Below are 19,347 nucleotides of genomic sequence, written 5' to 3' on the forward strand. Positions count from 1 at the left end.
GCCATATAATGACTCATCAAGACCTGCTAGTTTCTAAAGGATGCTTCTTTCCTGAAGTCAATATTTTAGCTATTTTCATATGCTATTAAAAATATAAAGACATAGCTACACATACATGTCTACTTATTTTACAAGAAAAATGTCTTTATAAAAATAAATAAATAAATATATATATGTATATATATTATACATGAGAAAATGAATGTATGTGTATAAGCAGACATTTCTTTATATATACAATATCTATATCTATACACTCTGGAGAGACATAGATAGATACTCATATTTTTTCTTATATATAAAAGAAGTAGACAAAATCTTTGAGATGAAAAGTTTAGGAAGTGAGATAGAAAAATCCTTTAAAAATGTGACTAAAAGACTAAAAATTAACCTTGCTACCCAAAAGACTAAATTCTGGATAAGTTGCTTTTGTGTTTTAAAAGATATTTTACCAACATTTTGTGTCCAGAGATTATTGACTTATAAACATTTAGGACATCCTGTGATCTGAGTCATTTCCACTCAATACTGTAAAACTGTAAAAAGCAACTAAAGAGACTTTCGTATCTAATTTTCTCTATAGGAGATTTCTACTTAAAAACACAACAAAAAATGTTGGAATCATCTCTTCTCTTCCGTTCTCCCTCCCCCATTCCCAATAAACACATAATTTCTGCCAGTTACTTGTTAAAAGAACAACTACCAAATGTTGTTGGAAGCCAGAATATCCCTCTCTTTACCACTTTAAGGGTGCAGAGGGTGCCAGAAGCAGAAGCGGGTGCAGAAACTTTGATCATTCTGGCTCGATGTAGTACACAGCTTTATGTTTCTGACTGGACAAGTGAGAAGGAAGATCTCTAGTTTAGGTCTTACTAGATGCAGACTTCCCAGGAGTTTCTAACAGATAACGTTTTTGAGGAGCATTTCAAGTAAGCTTTATCCTAATAATGAAGAATCCTTCAGATAGCAAAAAGAAACCTGGGGTCATATTATTGGTAGTGTTACTTCTGCAGGGACCTGGGAAAGAAATGATTACTTTTAGAGGTAAAAGTGAAACTGAGAAGTGCTTGCCCCAACTGTTGACACATGCCAGTGTATGACTCTAGATTAGGAGAGAGAAGGAGAAATGGATTATTCAGAAAGATAGTAAAAGATTGTCCACAGGCTTAGAATCCCAGGGTTCTACCCTTTCTACTCCTTGAACAAATCTGGTACTATTTCTATATGGGACTTTAGGACCAGGGATTATCCTCCTGTTGTAGAAGCTAAAAAGGATTGTCCTTCAGCTGCTAGAGAAAGGGAGGGGAGATGTACATTCCCTTTAATTTTGCTAGTAAAGACAATTATTGACTGGCTCTTACTGAAGATATTATTATCAGATTGGGTGAGATCAAGAGAGACCAGTTGTTCAGATCTTTCTTTGCTGTCATGCTGTGCTAGCCAGGGTTTACATTCTGGCTTTTGTTTTTGGTTTTGGTTAAAATTATGTCTTAGATAAAGATCTCAGCAGAATGAGACTCTTCTCTCTGAATTTTTTTTTTTTTTTTTTTTTGTGGGGAGGTGTGTGTGAAGGGAGTGGATGGGGTAGAGTGGGGTGGGGTGAGACATGCTCATGTGTTCTGCCCCTTCAGACACGTGGGCATGTAACTTTGAACTTTTTTTTTTGTTTACCCAACAGAATTTCTCTAGAAAACATACTTCCATTTTTGTTAATTTCTTTTAATTAATCATTCAAAAGAGATCTACTCAATGTACTAGAGACTTTCTTTTATGACACTTTTTGGAAGGTAATTATTGTTGTAAAATGTTACAGCTACCAATATGTCCCTCCATTGTTGATATGGCTATTTTGATCCCCTACAATTTAGATTCTTAAGAAATAAGGTGTGTATAATCATAGAGCTATTGTAGAATACTAATTTTAAAAGGATGGATTTTATATAGGAGTAACATCTTGATATTGTTAATGGTGCATTACAAATTCCTAAAGGCAGTCTAACAAGATTGTTTTTGTTTTCAGTTCTGGGCTTAGCTCACAGTTAATTTTCAATGCTTTTCTAAGATATGAGAGCTAAAATGGTCAGCTTATCCAATTACATGCCATAATTTGGCCATTCTCTTAAAAAATTTCTATTACATAGTATTTATTTCCTTGATTGTTCCTGCAGGAAGGAGATTACTATTTTGGTCTTTTTGATCATTGTTCTGTCTGGTGCTTTTTTAGATCTTTGCAAAGTGTTTATGGGAGAGTTGGGTTTACCTATGTTCTTTCATGTTTCTATCTTAACCACTTCCACTTCCTCCAAGAGGCTTCTACCAAGGTGTTCTACTGTCATCAATAATTAGAATAGCACACTAAAGGAATGAGACCAAATATATCTCATTTTGGGTCTGTTTGTTGTACTCCTTTCCAGTTTCATTTACAAAGTTTTACGCAAGTTTTTTAAGATAACTAGCTTAGTTGGATCCAACATTAAATTTTCTCCAGGCTTGTTTTCTTCTCTATAGCTTTTTACTGTTTTTGTAAAGTGATACTATTCAAAACCTTCCAACATTCTCCTCTGTAACATTTTGCAAATGAATTTGTAATATGAGCTAATGTTTTCCTTGGTTGTCATGTCCCTCTGCTTGGTAAGAACAAATATTTGGGTATTATAGGGATTTCTGGGCTTTTTTGACTTCCGTGTTTTGGTGACCATTTTGCCTTAATTAATTTTCTCTAAAGAATATTTACAATCAGAGTTAATTTCTTAACTTTTATCTATTTCCCATTATATAGTCAGTAGTTTGGTGGGTTTGTAAGTCATAATTATATGAAGCATTTTCTTTTCCTTGTCACCCATTTTTCTGATTTAGTGCCGATTTTGATCTTAGATTTAATGGTCAATGGTATGATTACCCACAGCTACGTCTAAAAAATTTCTTACTTTAGTAACCAGTTATTTACTAGATATTAAGTGATAGTCTATTTAATATTTTATGACTCAGTGTGAATTTTCCTTTCCTTCTGTCTCAAAATACTTTATCCTCCTATTTTCCTCTAATCTTTGACTCCTTTCTTACTGTCTATGTCTGTCATGCTGCCCACATACTAGGACACACATGAGTCTGTCCTATCCATAAAGAGTGCTAACTATACCCAATCATCTCCATCAGCTATTGTCATTTATTCCCTCTCTTTGCTAACTAAATTTCTTAGAAAATCATCTATACTTAAACCCTGGACAGGTTGGCTTCTAAACTCATTGTTCAACTGATGTTTTTCTCTTCAGAATTATCAATGATCTTTTAATTACCAAATCCCATGACTTTTTAAAAAAAAATTCCTCACCCTTTTTTTTTTTTCTTACTAGTCCATATCCTTATAAAACTCTCTGTGGAGTTAAAAAGGTTAGCTGACAAGCCTCAAACCCATTGGTGAGTTAGGATATGAGGATGTCTATAAGAATGTGAAGACCTCCCCTGGTGGAATAGGCAGATGAGAACATTTTGTTCCATTGTCCATGAAAATAGCCGAAGCAGGCATTGGAGAGAGTTGGGTAAGACATTGTACTGTACCCTGGGCCATCAGCAGTTGTGATTTTCCTATTTGGTTCTGGAAGAGAGAATGAAGCTGACAATTTTGTGTAACTTTGCTTCACTTAAATCCAATTCATGTGCAAGTCAAGAAATTAGCCTCTAATAGCACTGATCCTCTTCAGAAATGGAGGACCATCACCATCACTGCCAACAATAACAACAGCCTTTAACCCTGTAGATCAGTTACTCCTCTTACATACTCTCTCTAGTGCATTGTTGTCTCCTGGATCTCCTACTTTCTGAATGCCAGTATCCTTTGTTACTTCACATAGGTCACAGATACTAGCCTTGGGAATTCTCCGAGGTTCTGCCCTGGACATCTCTTTCCTCTACATGTTGTCTAGCCTAGGGATTTCATTAGTTCCCATCATCTCATCCTTAATGATCATTTCTATGCACATAATTCTCAGACCTTTCTATCCAGTCATAATCTCTCTCTTGAACTTCAGTACTGCTTCATTAAACTGTCTTTTGGGCATCTCAAACACATGTTCCAAACAGAACTCGTTATCTTCCCCCCCAAACCCTATTTTACTATTAGTGGGAGAGGAAGATACCACCATCCTCCAAGTCTCCTAGATTTGCAAGTTCTGTGTCCTTCCTGGCTCTTCATTCACATTCATCACACATAGTGGAGTGTAAACTGCTGCAGAAGGTGAGAAGAAATGGGATCAGGTTTGTACTTGGAGAGTATAGCTTTGGGAACAAGAAGAGCCATATTATCATCAGTAAGGGTAGCTGGGTGGTACAGTGGATAGAATGCCAGGCCTAGAATAAGAAAGAACTAATTCAAATCCATTCTCAGGACACTTATTAACTGTATGACCCTAGGTAAATCCCTTGACCCTGTTTGTCTTTGTTTCCTTACTTTTCAAATAAACTGAAGAAGGAAATGGCAAACTGCTTCAGTATCTTTGTCAAGAAAACCTCAAATGGGATCATGAAGAGTCAGACACAAATGAAACAAATGAACCACAGCAACAACAATGAATCAGATCTTGATGTGTTATTTTGTGAATTTTTTTAAATTTAGTTTTTTTTTTGGATTTTCTAGACTTAAGAAAGTGGTGCAGAGAATGTTACTAATGTAGACTAAACTTAAAAATGTATTACACATATGATTTTAAAAGTCAGTTGTCAAGCATTTATCAGCATATCACTGCATAATATTATCATGTTTGACTTGCAACATTGAAAAGTGTAATTAATCCAGACAGTTGCAAATTTGGTTATTGAATTTATAAAGAGTTATATTGTTCCTAGGAAAGTGGCTTGGTATATTGTGGAAAAACTTCTTGCCGATCTCTAGGAGATAGAGGAGGAAGCGTTCATGGCTTAAGTTCTTAAAATCTCTTCTTAGTGTTACCATGGGACTCCCTACACTGCTGCATAGCAGCTACCCCATTTGGATAGGCATGGAAATAAAATCTTTAAAATGATGGCTCTGATTTCCATGAAACATTACAGTTTACAAAATGTTTTCTTCGTAACAAACTTGTGAATTATGTAATGCAAATGTCATTATTCCTAATTTACAGAATAGGAGATTGAGGTCCAAAATGTTGCATCTTTTGCTCCAAGTCATTATTAATCAGAGAAATGCAAATTAAGACAACTCTAAGATACCACTACACACCTGTCAGATTGTCTAAGATGACAGGAAAAAATAATGATGATTGTTGGAGGGGATGCGGGAAAACTGGGACATTGATGCATTGTTGGTGGAGTTGTGAACGAATCCAACCATTTTGGAGAGTAGTTTGGAACTATGCTCAAAAAGTTATCAAACTGTGCATACCCTTTGATCCAGCAGTGTTACTCCTGGGATTATATCCCAAAGAGATTATAAAGAAGGGAAAGGGACCTGTATGTGCACGAATGTTTGTGGCAGCCCTTTTTGTAGTGGCTAAAAACTGGAAACTGAATGGATGTCCATCAGTTGGAGAATGGCTGAATAAATTGTGGTATATGAATATTATGGAATATTACTGTTCTGTAAGAAATGACCAACAGGATGATTTCAGAAAGGCCTGGAGAGACTTACACGAACTGATGCTGAGTGAAATGAGCAGGACCAGGAGATCATTATATACTTCAACAACAATACTATATGATGACCAGTTCTGATGGACCAGGCCATCCTCAGCAACGAGATCAACCAAATCATTTCCAATGGAGCAGTAATGAACTGAACCAGCTATGCCCAGAAAAAGAACTCTGGGAGATGACTAAAAACCATTACATTGAATTCCCAATCCCTATATTTATGCACACCTGCATTTTTGATTTCCTTCACAAGCTAATTGTACAACATTTCAGAGTCTGATTCTTTTTGTACAGCAAAATAACGTTTTGGTCATGCATACTTATTGTGTATCTAATTTATATTTTAATATATTTAATATCTACTGATCATCCTGCCATCTAGGGGAGGGGGTGGGGGGGTAAGAGGTAAAAAATTGGAACAAGAGGTTTGGCAATTGTTAATGCTGTAAAGTTACCCATGTATATATCCTGTAAATAAAAGGCTATTAAAAAAAATGTTGCATCTTTGATTCTTCTGATTTTTAAAAGGCTGTATAGTTAGTTATTAAGTGATTAAGTGACAGATCTAGTATCTAAACTCAGATAATGTGTCCAATAGTCACTGAAAGACCAGCAGATGCCAGCAGAGCAATGTTGCCAGTAGAGATACCATACCCAACAGGAAACAGGATTAGGGAGAGCAGTATGATATTACCAGAAGCCATATGTGATCTTGTGTAAATTAGGTGATGTAAGGCCCTCCCATGTGTGTATCTGGGCTATTTTTATTCCCTATGTGTTTGTCCTTCATCTATAATCCCTATGCATGCCTCCTTTCCCCACTAATGGGGTGTGAATTTTAAAGTTATTGTATTTATGGGAAAGTATATTTATGTGGGGGAGCGTTTGTTAGTAACTTTTCTAACTATGCTATTTCTTTTATTTTTAAAATATTTTAGATATGTGATATTTAGATATTATAATGTAAGTGTTGCTGAAGTATAAAATTGATAATTTCAATTATTTTAAATTAAAAATTTCTTGCATAAATAAAACCTATGCATCCTATGTGATGAAACTTTATTTTTATTTAAGATTTTATTTTCCCCAATTACACATAAAAACAATTTTTAACATTCATTTTATAAAAAAAATGAGTTCCAAATTCTCTGCTTCATTCTCTCACTTATTTCCCTTCCCAATTGGGAAGGCAATATGCTACTTCTTTAAATGTCTTTACTTTCAACAACTTTTATTCTTTGACAGATTAGAGAAAAAGTAAGCAGGTCAGGCCTTGTATAATAACTCTTGTGAAATATTGTTGGGAGATGATGCAGACATACAGAGTACCTTTTACCTGCAGTAACTACCTTAGGTAGGGACCCATGTTTCACTTGGGAGTGCCCCAACTGCTATATTAACAGTATTTAAAATGAACACTAAAATTTAAGATGATCAAAAATCCCATGAAATAATGTTTATTCTTACCTTTGGGCACATACTAAATCCAAGCCTCTGCTAAATTCTTGGTTTGCTTCCATTCTTTCTAAGGACATTCTATGTTCTAGTAGCTGTTTTAGGCACTAGGGATAGAAAGACAGAAACAAACAGTTCTTGACCTAAAGAAACTAACATTTTATTAAGTTTGGAATCTCCACCAACAATGTGTCGATGTCCAGTTTTCCTACATCCCCTCCAACATTCATCATTATCTTTTCCTGTCATCTTCCGCTCATCATTTCCTCTACCACAACAATATTCTAACCTAAACACATTCTATCTAAAAGATAGTGAAGTTCCCTCCCACCCCAATTTTTCTTCATTCCTTTTATCTTTGGGTGCATAGGTTTTATTTATGCAAGAAAATTTTAATTTAAAATAATTTAAATTATCAATTTTATACTTCAGCAACACTTACATTATAATATAGTTTAAGGTGTGATACTGTTGAATGTTTCCTTAGGATCTTTTTCCTTTGGTTTCTTTGAAGTTCCTATTTTTTTTCTCAGTAAGATAATTTTTAAGTAATTGAATAAATAAATTAGATAAAAATTGTCATTTAAAAATTATATTGGCCTTATCTATCCATGAGTGATAATTATTACTTCAATTATTTTGTTCTGATTTTATTTGTATAAAGAGTATTTTATGTTTATGTTCTATTTAGTTCCTGAGTCTGTTTTGTCAGGTATACTTTCAGGCATTTCATACTATTTAGTTATTTTAAATAGCCTAAAACAATATTTAACAATATTGCTGACACATAGATATTCCTTTGACTAAATCAATTTTTGCTTCAACTTTATCCAAGATCATAATTATTACTCCTGCTTTTTTATATAATTAATTCTACTCCAGCCCTTTACTACATGTTTGTATGTATCTTTCATTTTTACAGCATTTCCTGAAAGCAGCATATTGTTGAATTCAAATTTTTATCTACTATTAGTTTCTGTTTTGTGGGTAAATTCATCCAATTCACATTCTAAGCTATAATTATTTTTTATTTATTTTCCTCCTTTATATTTTTCTTCACTATTCTTCTCACCTTATTCCTAGTCCTTCTTAATCCTCTTTTCTACCCTGCCCACCTATTCCTTAATTTATTTCTCCCTCCAGGAGTCCCTCCATTATTCCACCCCCCCATCCCCTTGTCTTCTTATTTCTTTATGAATTTAGAAGACTTTTATATATTTTATTCTTTTTTTAATCCATTATTGATGAGAGTAAAGTTCTAGTACTACTTGTTCTCTCCCCCAATAGCTTCTTTTGTATCGATTTTTTATGTCTCAATTGTATGAGATAATTATTTCTTTTTATTTCTCCCTAAATAGTTTATTTAGAATCACTCCATCATACAGAGTTCAGTCCAAGCATAATTACTGAGATAATGATTGCAGTCATAAAAGAACTGATAATATCTTCACATATAAGAAGTAAACAATTTGACCGTATTGAGTCCTTTATAATTGCTTCTTAATATTATCTGATAGTTTTCTTGGATGTTATATGTAAAATTTTCCCTTAAGTTTGCTTTTTCAGCCACAGATACTTGAAAGTGTTTCAGTTTATTAAATGTCCCCTTTTCATTCAGGCTTATGCTTAACTTTGCTGGGTAAGTTACCATAACTTCAGCTTTTTTTGCTCTACAAAATATAGTATTTAAAAACCTATAGTCCTCCAACAAATAGCTGCTAGGTTGTATATAATCCTTTTTATAGTTTCATGATTTTTAAGTTGCTTTTTTATTGTTGCTTTTGATATTTTCTCCTTAGCCTGAGGGCTTTGAAACATGTCTATGATATTCCTGTAAGTTTTCCTCCTAGGATATCTTTCAGGTGGTAATTGATGGATTTTTTTCTATTTCTGAATTGCCTCCTTGTTCTAGAATTTCAGGACAATTTTTCTTGATAATTTCATGTAATATTGTATCAAGGTCCTTTATTTTAATCATAATTTTCAAGTAGTCTAATTATTTTTATGTAATTTCTCCTTGTTCTGTTCTTCAGATCAGTTGTTTTTTTCTGATGAGATGTGTTAGATTATCTTCTATTTTCATTTTTTTATTTCTCGAGAAATTTATTATTTCTTGCCATCTTAGAATATCATTAGCTTCCCATTGCCTAATATTAGTTTTCAAGGAATTATTTTCTTAAGTTTTTGATTCTGTGTTTCAAGTTGATTGACTTTTCATAATTTTCTTGGATTGTCCTTCTTTTCTAAATTTTCTTTGATCTCTTTGATTTTAAAAGTCCTTTTAAAGTTCTTTCAAGAGCTCTTTTTTTGCTTGGCCATTTGACATTTCTTATTGAAAAAAAATTTTTTAGCTCCATTATCTTCTTCTGAATATGAACCCAAATAATTTTTATCCCCATCGTAAGTATCTATGGTTGGGTTCTTTGTCCCTTACTTACTCATTTAAAAAACACTTCCAACACTTATTAGTGTAATCAAATTCTAGTTCCCAAAGTTTGGGGGATGATATCCTCAGACTCAGATTCTTCTTTTGTTATTTTCTGAAATCTTATCCAGTAATCAACCTTGGACTCTGCTCTCCTCTTGTACCCCATGTGCTATTCCTTCTCTCCATAAGCACAGTTGGGAACTTGTCTGGTTAGCACAGCTGTCTTTAGGATCCTCCAGCAGTGGAAGGTCCTTCAATCTTTTACTCAGTTATCAAACCTCAACACAGTTCTTAAAATGAAAGATTTCTAAAGCTGAGGCTGCCTTGAAATCTCAGCTGCCCCTTGGGCTTGTTGTTTGTTGATTCTATGGAGTATTCCTGGAGGTGTTCACAATTCACTCAGGTCGAACCTCCACCCCTGAAGGTCAAGTCTTTCCTGGAGTTATTTCAAGTTGACTTAAGACAATTGTTTTACCCTGATATCTGTTTATTTCTGCTGCTTTGCATTCCCTCTGAGGTCATGTTCTGACTTTTTCTTTTTTCTTGTGGAGGAAATTTGGAGTTTTCTGACATATTCTTCCACCTTCTCAGAATCCTCTCCTAATAATAACACTTTAAAAATCATTATTTACTCATTTATTTTTAGTATTTTTTAAAAAGAAATCCGAGTTTTCAGTTTTTGCCATTACTCTAGCCTCTCTTATGTTTACCGAGAAGACAAGCAATATAATATCAATTATACATATGAAATCTTGTAAAACATATTTCCATATTTACAAAATGCAAGAAAAATGAAGTGAAAAAATTATACTTCAGTTAGCACTCAGAGTTTATCAGCTTTGTTCTCTGAAGATGGATAACATTTTTCACTCTGAATCCTTTGGAATTGTCTTAGATCGCTGTATTGTTTAGAATAACTAGGTCTTCACAATTGATCATTAGTACAATATTGCTGTTAACAGGGTACAATTATTTCCTGGCTTTGTTCATTTGCGTTTTTCCAGGTTTTTCTGAAACCTCATCACTTCTTAATGTATGCACACACAATACACACACACACACACACACTCTTACTATTCCATCACAATCATTTAACATAGAGGATGGACAGTTCCTATTCCCAAACTGATGGGCATCCCCTCAATCTTCAAAGCTTTAAAAGAGCTTCTATATATATATATATATATATATATATATATGAGTCCTTTTCTATTTTCTTTGATCTCTTTATGATTCAAATTGCTAGGTCAGATGGTATACAGAGTTTTATGACCCTTTGGGCAAAGTTCCAAATTGTTCTCCAGAATTCCACCAATAGTTCATACCTATTTTTCCACTTCCCTTTCTAGAATTTGTCATTTCTAATAGGTTTGAGGTGGTCCCATAGAGTTGTTTTTAATTTACATTTCTCTAATTAATAGTGATTTAGAGCATTTTTTAAAACAGAACTATAGTTTTGATTTCTTCTTTTGAAAACTATCTATTCATATCCCTCAATCACTTATCAACCTTTTTTTTTTTTTTTTTTTTTTAGAAATTTGTGTTCCCTACATATTTGAGAAAGGCCTTTATCAGAGAAATTTGAGAAGATTTTTCATATTTATGCATTGTTGACAGTTAGATCTATTTTTGCTTTTTCATTATTTGAGATTATGGTTGCTAACCCTGCTTTTTTTCACTTCAGCTCAAGCAGAATTGATTCTGCTCAGGAACTAATTTTAACTCTGTGTGTGTGTGTGTGTGTGTGTGTGTTTACATTTCAACTATGTCTCTTGTAACAGTCGTACTGTTGGACTCTGGGTTCTAATTCATTCTGCTATCCATTTCCATTTTATGAGTGAGTTCATCTCATTCACTGTTATGATTACTGTGTATTTCCCTCATACTTTTCTTTATCTTTCTCTCTCTCTTTTTATCCTGTCCCTCTTAAAAAGTCTATTTTTCTTCTGGTATTGTCTGGTATTGTCTGGTATTCCCTCTTCATTATAAAAGTTCTTTCCTATACCATTCTACCTCTCCCTTTTCCTTTATTTCAGTGCATCCCTCTTTTTTACACCTTGATTTTTTTTGAGGTCACCAACAATCAACTCATATCCATGCTCTCTTTTCTTATAGACTCCTTTCAACTAATCTAATAATGATTAAGTTCTTAGGAGTTAACATATATCAACTTCTATGTTAAATAGCTTAACTTTATTGAGTGCTTTATGATTTCTCTCTTATATTTATCTTTTTATGCTCCTTTTAAATCTTCTGTTTTCAAATTTTCTGGTCTTTTCATCAGGAATTTGTCAGAAATTCCTCTATTTTATTAAATACTTGGAAGTCCTCTATTTAATTAAATGTTCACTCTCTCCCCTCCTCTTCCCCCTCCTCCCCTGCACTATTTCCTGGATCCTTAGTTTTGCTGAGTAGGTTATTCTTTGTTGTGATACTAAATCCTATAATATGGAAGCTTCTAAATCTTGTGTAATACTATGGGTCCACAATATTTGAATTGTTTTTCAGAGTCCTTTGTGATATTTTCTTGTTGTGTCCTGCTTTCTAGAACCCTCAAGTTGAGGTGACAAAACGTATTGTGCTTTCTAGAGCCCCCACGATGGGGATGATTAAAATATTGTGTCCTGTTTTCTAGAGCCCCCAAGTTGGGGTGATGAAACATACTGTGCTTTCTAAAGCCCCCATGCTAGAGTGATTAAAACATAGTCTTAGTGGAGAAGTGATGAGGTGAGACTCCCGAGGATGGTGGAAATATAGAGTCCATTTATTCCAAGTTCTTTCACCCTTATATACCCTTATGCCCTTATGTAACCAAAACAACACTGGGCATCTGCTAAGTATATACTGTGCATGTGGGACCACATAAACAGCTTGCTATTGTATGCAGCTTGCCACTTGGTATCACTTTTCCACCTGGTATCACTCTGCTTCAATCACAACACAGGTTGTCACTGCCTTCTGACTTCTCAGGAAAGCCGAGAGCCCATAGGGGAGATGAGGAGCCAAACCAGACATTGTCAACAGGTTCCCTCTGGGCTTAAGGGTCTTATACCTCACCCAGAGTTCCTCTGTTGTCTATGTCCCTCTACATTCTCTCCTTGCTCTGGGAGCTCTGAAATTTGGTTGCAACAATCCTGGGAGTTTTTATTTTGGGTTCTCTATCAGAAAATGATTTGTGGATTCTTTCAATTTCTGTTTTACACTCTGGATCTAAGGTATTGGAGCAGTTTTCTTTGATGATTTTTTGAATTATGTCTAGTTGTTTTTTTTAATAACAGTTTTTTTTAATTTTCAAAATACATGCAAAGAAAGTTTTCAACATTTATCTTTGAAAAAAATTTATGTTCAAATGTTTTCTTCCTCTCCCTAACAACACTCCCCTACATAGCAAGTAATCCAGTATAGGTTAAACATGTGCAATTAAAAAAAAAAACATATCTCCACATTTATGCTACACAAGAAAAATCACATCAAAAAGAAAAAAAAAAATTGAGAAAAAATTAAGCAAGAAAACAACAACAAAAAGGTGGAAATACTATGTTGTAATCTACACTCAGTCCCCATAATCCTCTTTCTGGATGCAGATGCCTCTCTCCATCACAAGTTTAGAGGAATTGGTCTAAATCACCTCATTGTTGAAAAAAGCCATGTCGATTGCAGTTGATCATTGTATGATCTTGTTGTTGCTGTGTACAATGTTCTCCTGGTTTTGCTCACTTCACTTAGCATCAGTTCATGAAAATTTTTCCAGGTCTTTCTGAAATCATTCTGTTGGTCATTTCTTATAGAATAATAATACTGCACAATATTCATATACTATAACTGGGTCAGCCATTCCTCAACTGATGGGCATCCACTCAGTTTCCAGTTCCTTGCCACTACAAAAAGGGCTGCTACAAACATTTTTGAATACGTAAGTCCTTTCCCCCTTTTTAAGGATCTCTTTGGGATATAAGCCCAGGAGAAACACTGCTGGGTCAAAGAGTATGCATAGTTTGATAGCCTTTTGAGCATAATTCCAAATTGCTTTCCAGAATGGTTGGATCAGTTCACAACTTCACCAACAATGTATTAGTGTCCCAGTTTTCCCACTTCTCCAACATTTTTTATTATCATTTTTCTGTCATCTTAGCCAGTCTGAGAGTTGTATAGTGGTACCTCAGTCTTAATTTGCATTTCTCAAATCAAAAGTCATTTAGAGCATTTTTTCATATGACTAGAAATGGCTTTAATTTTTTTCAACTGAAAATCATCTGTTCATATCCATTGGCCATTTATCAATTAAAGAATGGCTTGTATTCTTATAAATTTGAGTCAATTCTTTATATATTTTAGAAATGAGACTTTTATCAGAGCTCTTCAATGTAAACTGTTTCCCCCAGTTTTCTGCTTCCCTTCTAATTTTGGCTGTATTGGTTTTATTTATACAAAAACTTAATTTAATATAATCAAACTTATCCATTTTGCATTTCATAGTGTTCTCTAGTTCTTCTTTGGCCATTAATTCCTTCCTTCTCCAGAGATCTGAGAGATAGATCATTCCTTGTTCTCCTAATTTGCTTGTAGTATGACCCTTTATGTCCAAATCGTGAACCCATTTTGACCTTCTTTTGGAAGAGAGTGTTAGGTGTTGCTCAATTAGACTTAAATTTTTTTTTTATATGGCTTTTAGGCAGTTCAATAATTCAATAATTATCTATTCAATCTATTTTCCATGTCTGTCTTTTTTGATGAGATATTTCAATTTTTCTTTTATTTTTCATGCCTTTGACCTTGTTTTATTGTTTTTTGATGTCTCATGAAGTCAATAGCTTCTACTTGTCCAGTTTTAATTTTAAAGAAAGTTTTTTTCATTACACATTTGTACCTCCTTTTCTGTTTGGTCTTTCCTGTTTTTAAATGTCTTCTTTTTATTAAATTTCTGGGCCTCTTTTATCATTTAGACAATTTTGTTTTTTCTTCAGTATTTTTTGTACCTTTTTTTTTTTTTTTTTTTACGAAGCTGTTAATTCTCTTTTTGTTATTTTCTTGTATCACTCTCATTTCTTTCCCCAATTTTCTTCCATTACTCTTATCTCTTTCTTTAACTATTTTAGAAACTTTTGTCAGGCTTTTATGCAATTTGAATTTTTCTTTGAGGCTTTGCTTGTAATTGTTTTTTCTTTATTATCTTCTATGTGAATGCATTGGACTTCTCTGCTATTGTAATAGTTTTTATGGTCAAGTTCTTTTTTTTTTTTCTATTTGCTTATTTTTCCAGCTTTTTTCTTGATTTTGAATTTTATTTTAAAATTGAGTTCTGCTCATCCAGGATTGGAATGACAATGTCACAAGTTTCAGGCTCTGTCATACTGCTGTTTTCAAAGCTACTTCTGTGAATCTGTAAAATTTTTTGTGCTTACAAGGTGGTGGGATCCAAAGAGAGATGTCACTGCTTTCCTGGTCTGTGCTCTAGTTTGTCTTTTTTTCTACACCCAGGAATAGTTCCTATACTCCTGTAGTTGCAAGTGCAACTTTTTCTGCACTGGAACTGCTAAGAGGATCCCTGCTCTCTTGTGACTAACCTCAAGCACTCTTCTCCACATTGGAAATGCAATCCAGAAATTCATTGGCAATAGATTTGTCAATCTGTGCCAAGTTTTATACCCAGTACCAACAAAAGATCCCTTTGTAATCTCTTTCTGACCAATTGTCCAACCACTCTACTGTCTTTGAGCTGAGAATTCTCAAAGCTGCTGCCACTGCCACTGCTATAGCTTTCTCCCTCCCTCCCTCCCTTCTTCCCTTTCTTCCCTTCCCTTCTTCCTTCCTTCCTTTCTTCTCTTCCTTCCTTTCTCCCTCTTTTCCCCCCTCCTTCCTTCCTTCTTTCCTTCGTTCCTTCCTTTTTTCCTCCCTTCCTTCTTCCCTCCCTCCCTCTCTCCCTCTCTCCTTTCTTTCCTTCTTTCCTTCCTTCCTTCCTTCCTTCCTTCCTTCCTTCCTTCCTTCCTTCCTTCCCTTCTCGTTCCTTCTTTCCTTCGTTCCTTCCTTCCTACCTACCTTCCTGTCAATCATCTGGAAAATAGCTTGACATAGATACCAGAGTTCTGGATTTGGAGTAAGGCAGATGGGTTAGAATCCTGCCTCTGACACTTTACAGATAAATCATTTAATCTCTCTGTAACTCAGGCAAATTTGTAGGACTCATAAATTGAGCCATATATGAATTGCAATCTCTATTGTTTAAGGAAGTAGATGAGTATGTATACACACACACATATACACAAACTCATACACTATAGTGAAGTGGACAGAATGTTAGAATTTGAATGTTCAAATAGTCTCTGACACTCATTTCACCCAAGTGATCTTGGATAAATCACTTCTGATTTTCAGCCTTATCTACTTATTATATTTATGTTCTATATTGGCTAACTAAAACACACACACAAATATATAATGATGCTATCCTAGATCATAAGGAGATAAACATATTTTTGAAACTTGGTAGAGTATGTATCTAGTCTCACACTTGAAATGAGAAACTAAAAGAATGATGCACACTTAGGAGATAAGAGAATTCAGATCATTCATTGAACTACTCTTCATTTTTGTACACATATAGAAAATGACATTCCACATTCTCCCACACCTTCATCTAGTAGCATCTTAAATGGAATAACAAGATAGATTTTCTTTTCCCCAGGGAAATATTTGAGTAATAAAAGAAATAAGAAGAGTCCTGGGTTTCGTAAGCAAAGGCAGTCTTTTATTTTGACTCTTACTTCAATTGGTGGAATTGAACTCGTGTTTCTTTGTTGCAGAGGTGCTCACATAGTGGCACAAACTAGTAACTAAACAGTATAAAAAGAGCAGACATACAAAGTTTGGCCAAGAGTATGACTGAAGAATGTGGAGATGGAGTATAAGGAGTAGAGAGCATGAAAGATAGCATTGTGTAGGGGTTGAATATTGACTGTCACTAGTAAATGATCTTGGTGAAGTTATTCAAATATTGCCTCTGACACTCATTTCATCCAAATGATCACTTCTGATTTTTAGGCTTATCTATTTATTGTATTTCTGAGACTCTGAGCCTCAGTTTCTTCATCTGCAAAATGACAAATTCTAGATTCTCCTACCCTAAGGATACTTCTATATCTAAACTCTATGATGATCCTTAGGGCTACATATGTAAGGAGTCTGTTATTCCATAGTTTATTTTGTATATTGAAAACAACTAATTTCCTCTCTTAGGAGATAGGTGCCAGAAAAGGGCATGGTGCACCTAAGCAGAGTCTTAGAAATGATAGAATATCGGAGCTGAAGAAATCTCAGAGATCTTCTAGTCCAGTGGTTTTCAGAGGGTAATTTGTGAATGTGGGGACCTTGGAGACCATTTTGGGAGGTCTATGAAATCAAAACTATTTTTGTAACAACAATAATAATAATGTCATTTATGTTTTAAAATACTTCTCTTTTTTCTAACTACATATTTAGGTGAGACCTGATTTTCTCCAAATACTTCAATCAAAATGTCACAACAGCTTAAATGTAGAAATAGTAGAATTCAGCTGTTTTCTACTAAGCTAGATATTAAAAGATTTTCAAAAATACAGTATGATATATTGCATTAAATGCAATTTACAAATTTATATGAAAGAGTGGAGAAAGTGTGGCCAAATTAATTAAAGCCAAAGTAAGGAAGTCTTTACTCTCTCTATTTCTTTTGCAGATGACATCAACCTGATCCTTCAAGGAAGCTGGCTCAGAGACATGATCATGTGATTATGATTGCTTGACAAAGGGGTGTAGCCTTTATGTGAATTGTTATTCTTCATAAATTTTATCATCTGGGAAATACATCTATCTATCTCAACTGGATCTTTTCCCAAGGAGAGCAAGAAACGAGAATAAATGTCCTGAGAGGAGAGAAACTCGAAGTATTAAGAATTGAGCTTGTCCTCAAAGCAGGTGTGTGACCATCTATGTGACTTGTTCTTTTGATAAAAATGGGAAGACTTGAGGTAAAGATTTTACAGGGGTAGAGAGTGGGAAAAGGAAGGCTGAGAGCAATCAACAAAGACTTTGTGTGATAATGGTGGTAGTGATGATGTAAACTCAAGATGGTGGCTCAGGTAACTGATTCCCTGAAAACTTAGCCAGTTGGCCAATCAGACCAGCCTTAGAAAACATCTGAGTTTTCTGTACTTTCAGTTTCACACATTCATAGGATAGTCTTAATAGGTTTAATTTTCTTATACTTTTCTCTTTCTAGTCTGGTAAGGGTGCTTGATTCTTAGATAGAGAAGAGACAACTAATCAAATGTTTTCCACAAGATCAAGGTTGTTACCCTAATCCTGAAGAAATTTCCCTGTTGGAGAGTGGGTATAGAAGCCTAACATTTTACATGTGGAAGGGGAAAAGATCAGTCCCTTCATTTCACAGATGAGGAAACTGAACCCAAGATAAGAGGAGTTGACGTGTTTAAAATCAAAAAGGTAGTAGAGATAGCAAGATTCTGAGTTTTTGGTATTCCTCTGGATGACCTGGTTAAAAGAGAGCACAGTCAGGGTTGCCTATCCCCCAAAAAATGCCTATTGAAAATAGTATCTCACTGTTATTATTGTAAAAATATGTGCTTACTGACTGTTTGGCTGGCTGTTAGCTTTGTAAACTGGAAAGCTTTTTCTTGTGCTCTCTTAAGCCATGGTCCTCAACAATTTACAAAAGGTTTTATTCATGTGAGGAAGGTAGTATAAATATTTTTTTAATCTTACTTATGAGGAAAATAGAATTCAGTGAGATTGTCCAATACATGCCAGAATCAAAATTCAAACCCAGGTCTTAATACTCTAGGTCCAGTATGATTTCTATAACATAATGCCTTACAACTTGGGGTTTTTGCCTAAGATTATAGGTCACCTTCTTCCCCCATATTTTTTATATACACACCTCCCTCACTCAGTGAGATATTAAATATGGTGCAGTGCCAATTCTGAGGCAGTGATTAGCAATAGAACTCATTGAGCCCAGCTCTTTGTTTGTATAGTTTGTATTTCACTTTTCCATTATTGTTAGAATTTTAGCTGGATTGGCAGTTCCTGGAGAGTAAGGAGAATGATTTGGGACTTCCCATAGGACCAAAATTTGTGCCTTGGTCATAGGGAATGCCTTATAAATATTTGTTAATTGACTTCCATTACATGAAGGCACACTAGTTCCATTAGTTTAGGCTCCATAGTTTTTGATCATTCATGCATTATCAGAATAAGAATCACAGGATCTTAGGATTTAGGTTTGAAAGGGATGTTAGAGTCCTTATACCCTTATTTTACAATTAGAAAATTGAGGTCCAAGATCAGTGAATATTTCTCAAATATTTGATAAGGGTGAGGCTGCCTGAGTTTGTTATGTCACTCACAACAGCAAATGTGGCAAGGTTTTAGATTAGTGCAAGGTGCGGTAGTGCCCCCTATTTATCAGAGAATTGCAGAACTGAATTGGATCTTAAAGGTGGCATAGGCAAAGAATGCAGTTACAAAAAAGCTCAAAGGATGTCTCATCTACAGTCTTCAGATTTCTAGCCCAGGATTCTTTTTCCTGTTGCTACTCTACTTCCTAGACCAGGGATCCCTAAGTACTTCTGTCCCAAATGTAAATGGAGGCAGACCAATGTCTACCTCTAACCATTGTGTTCTCCTGTGTGGCAGGACCAGCAAAACATATGAGCACTATGAAAATCTATTTAAAGCTCCCTCTGGATGATCTCTCTGTAGTTTGCCTCTGACTACTTGGGATTATGATTAATATGATTGAGTATGATGATGAAATAAAAACTATCAATACAATGAGATCAGAG

The 19,347-nt window shown here is 34.6% G+C and overlaps 1 protein-coding gene across 3 annotated transcripts in view; it reads left to right on the forward strand.

Annotated features, from left to right (window-relative positions):
- The window catches only part of CRACR2A (calcium release activated channel regulator 2A), a 301,039-nt gene that overhangs the window by 85,014 nt on the left and 196,678 nt on the right, over positions 1-19,347 (forward strand). For all 3 annotated transcript variants that reach the window (XM_031939179.1, XM_031939181.1, XM_012550790.3), the window contains exon 2: positions 17,220-17,458. The gene's annotated coding sequence lies outside the window, so the exon portion shown is untranslated. The remainder of the gene's footprint in view (positions 1-17,219; positions 17,459-19,347) is intronic.

Source organism: Sarcophilus harrisii, chromosome 5 (genome assembly GCF_902635505.1).
Source record: "Sarcophilus harrisii chromosome 5, mSarHar1.11, whole genome shotgun sequence".
Lineage (NCBI taxonomy): Eukaryota > Metazoa > Chordata > Mammalia > Dasyuromorphia > Dasyuridae > Sarcophilus > Sarcophilus harrisii.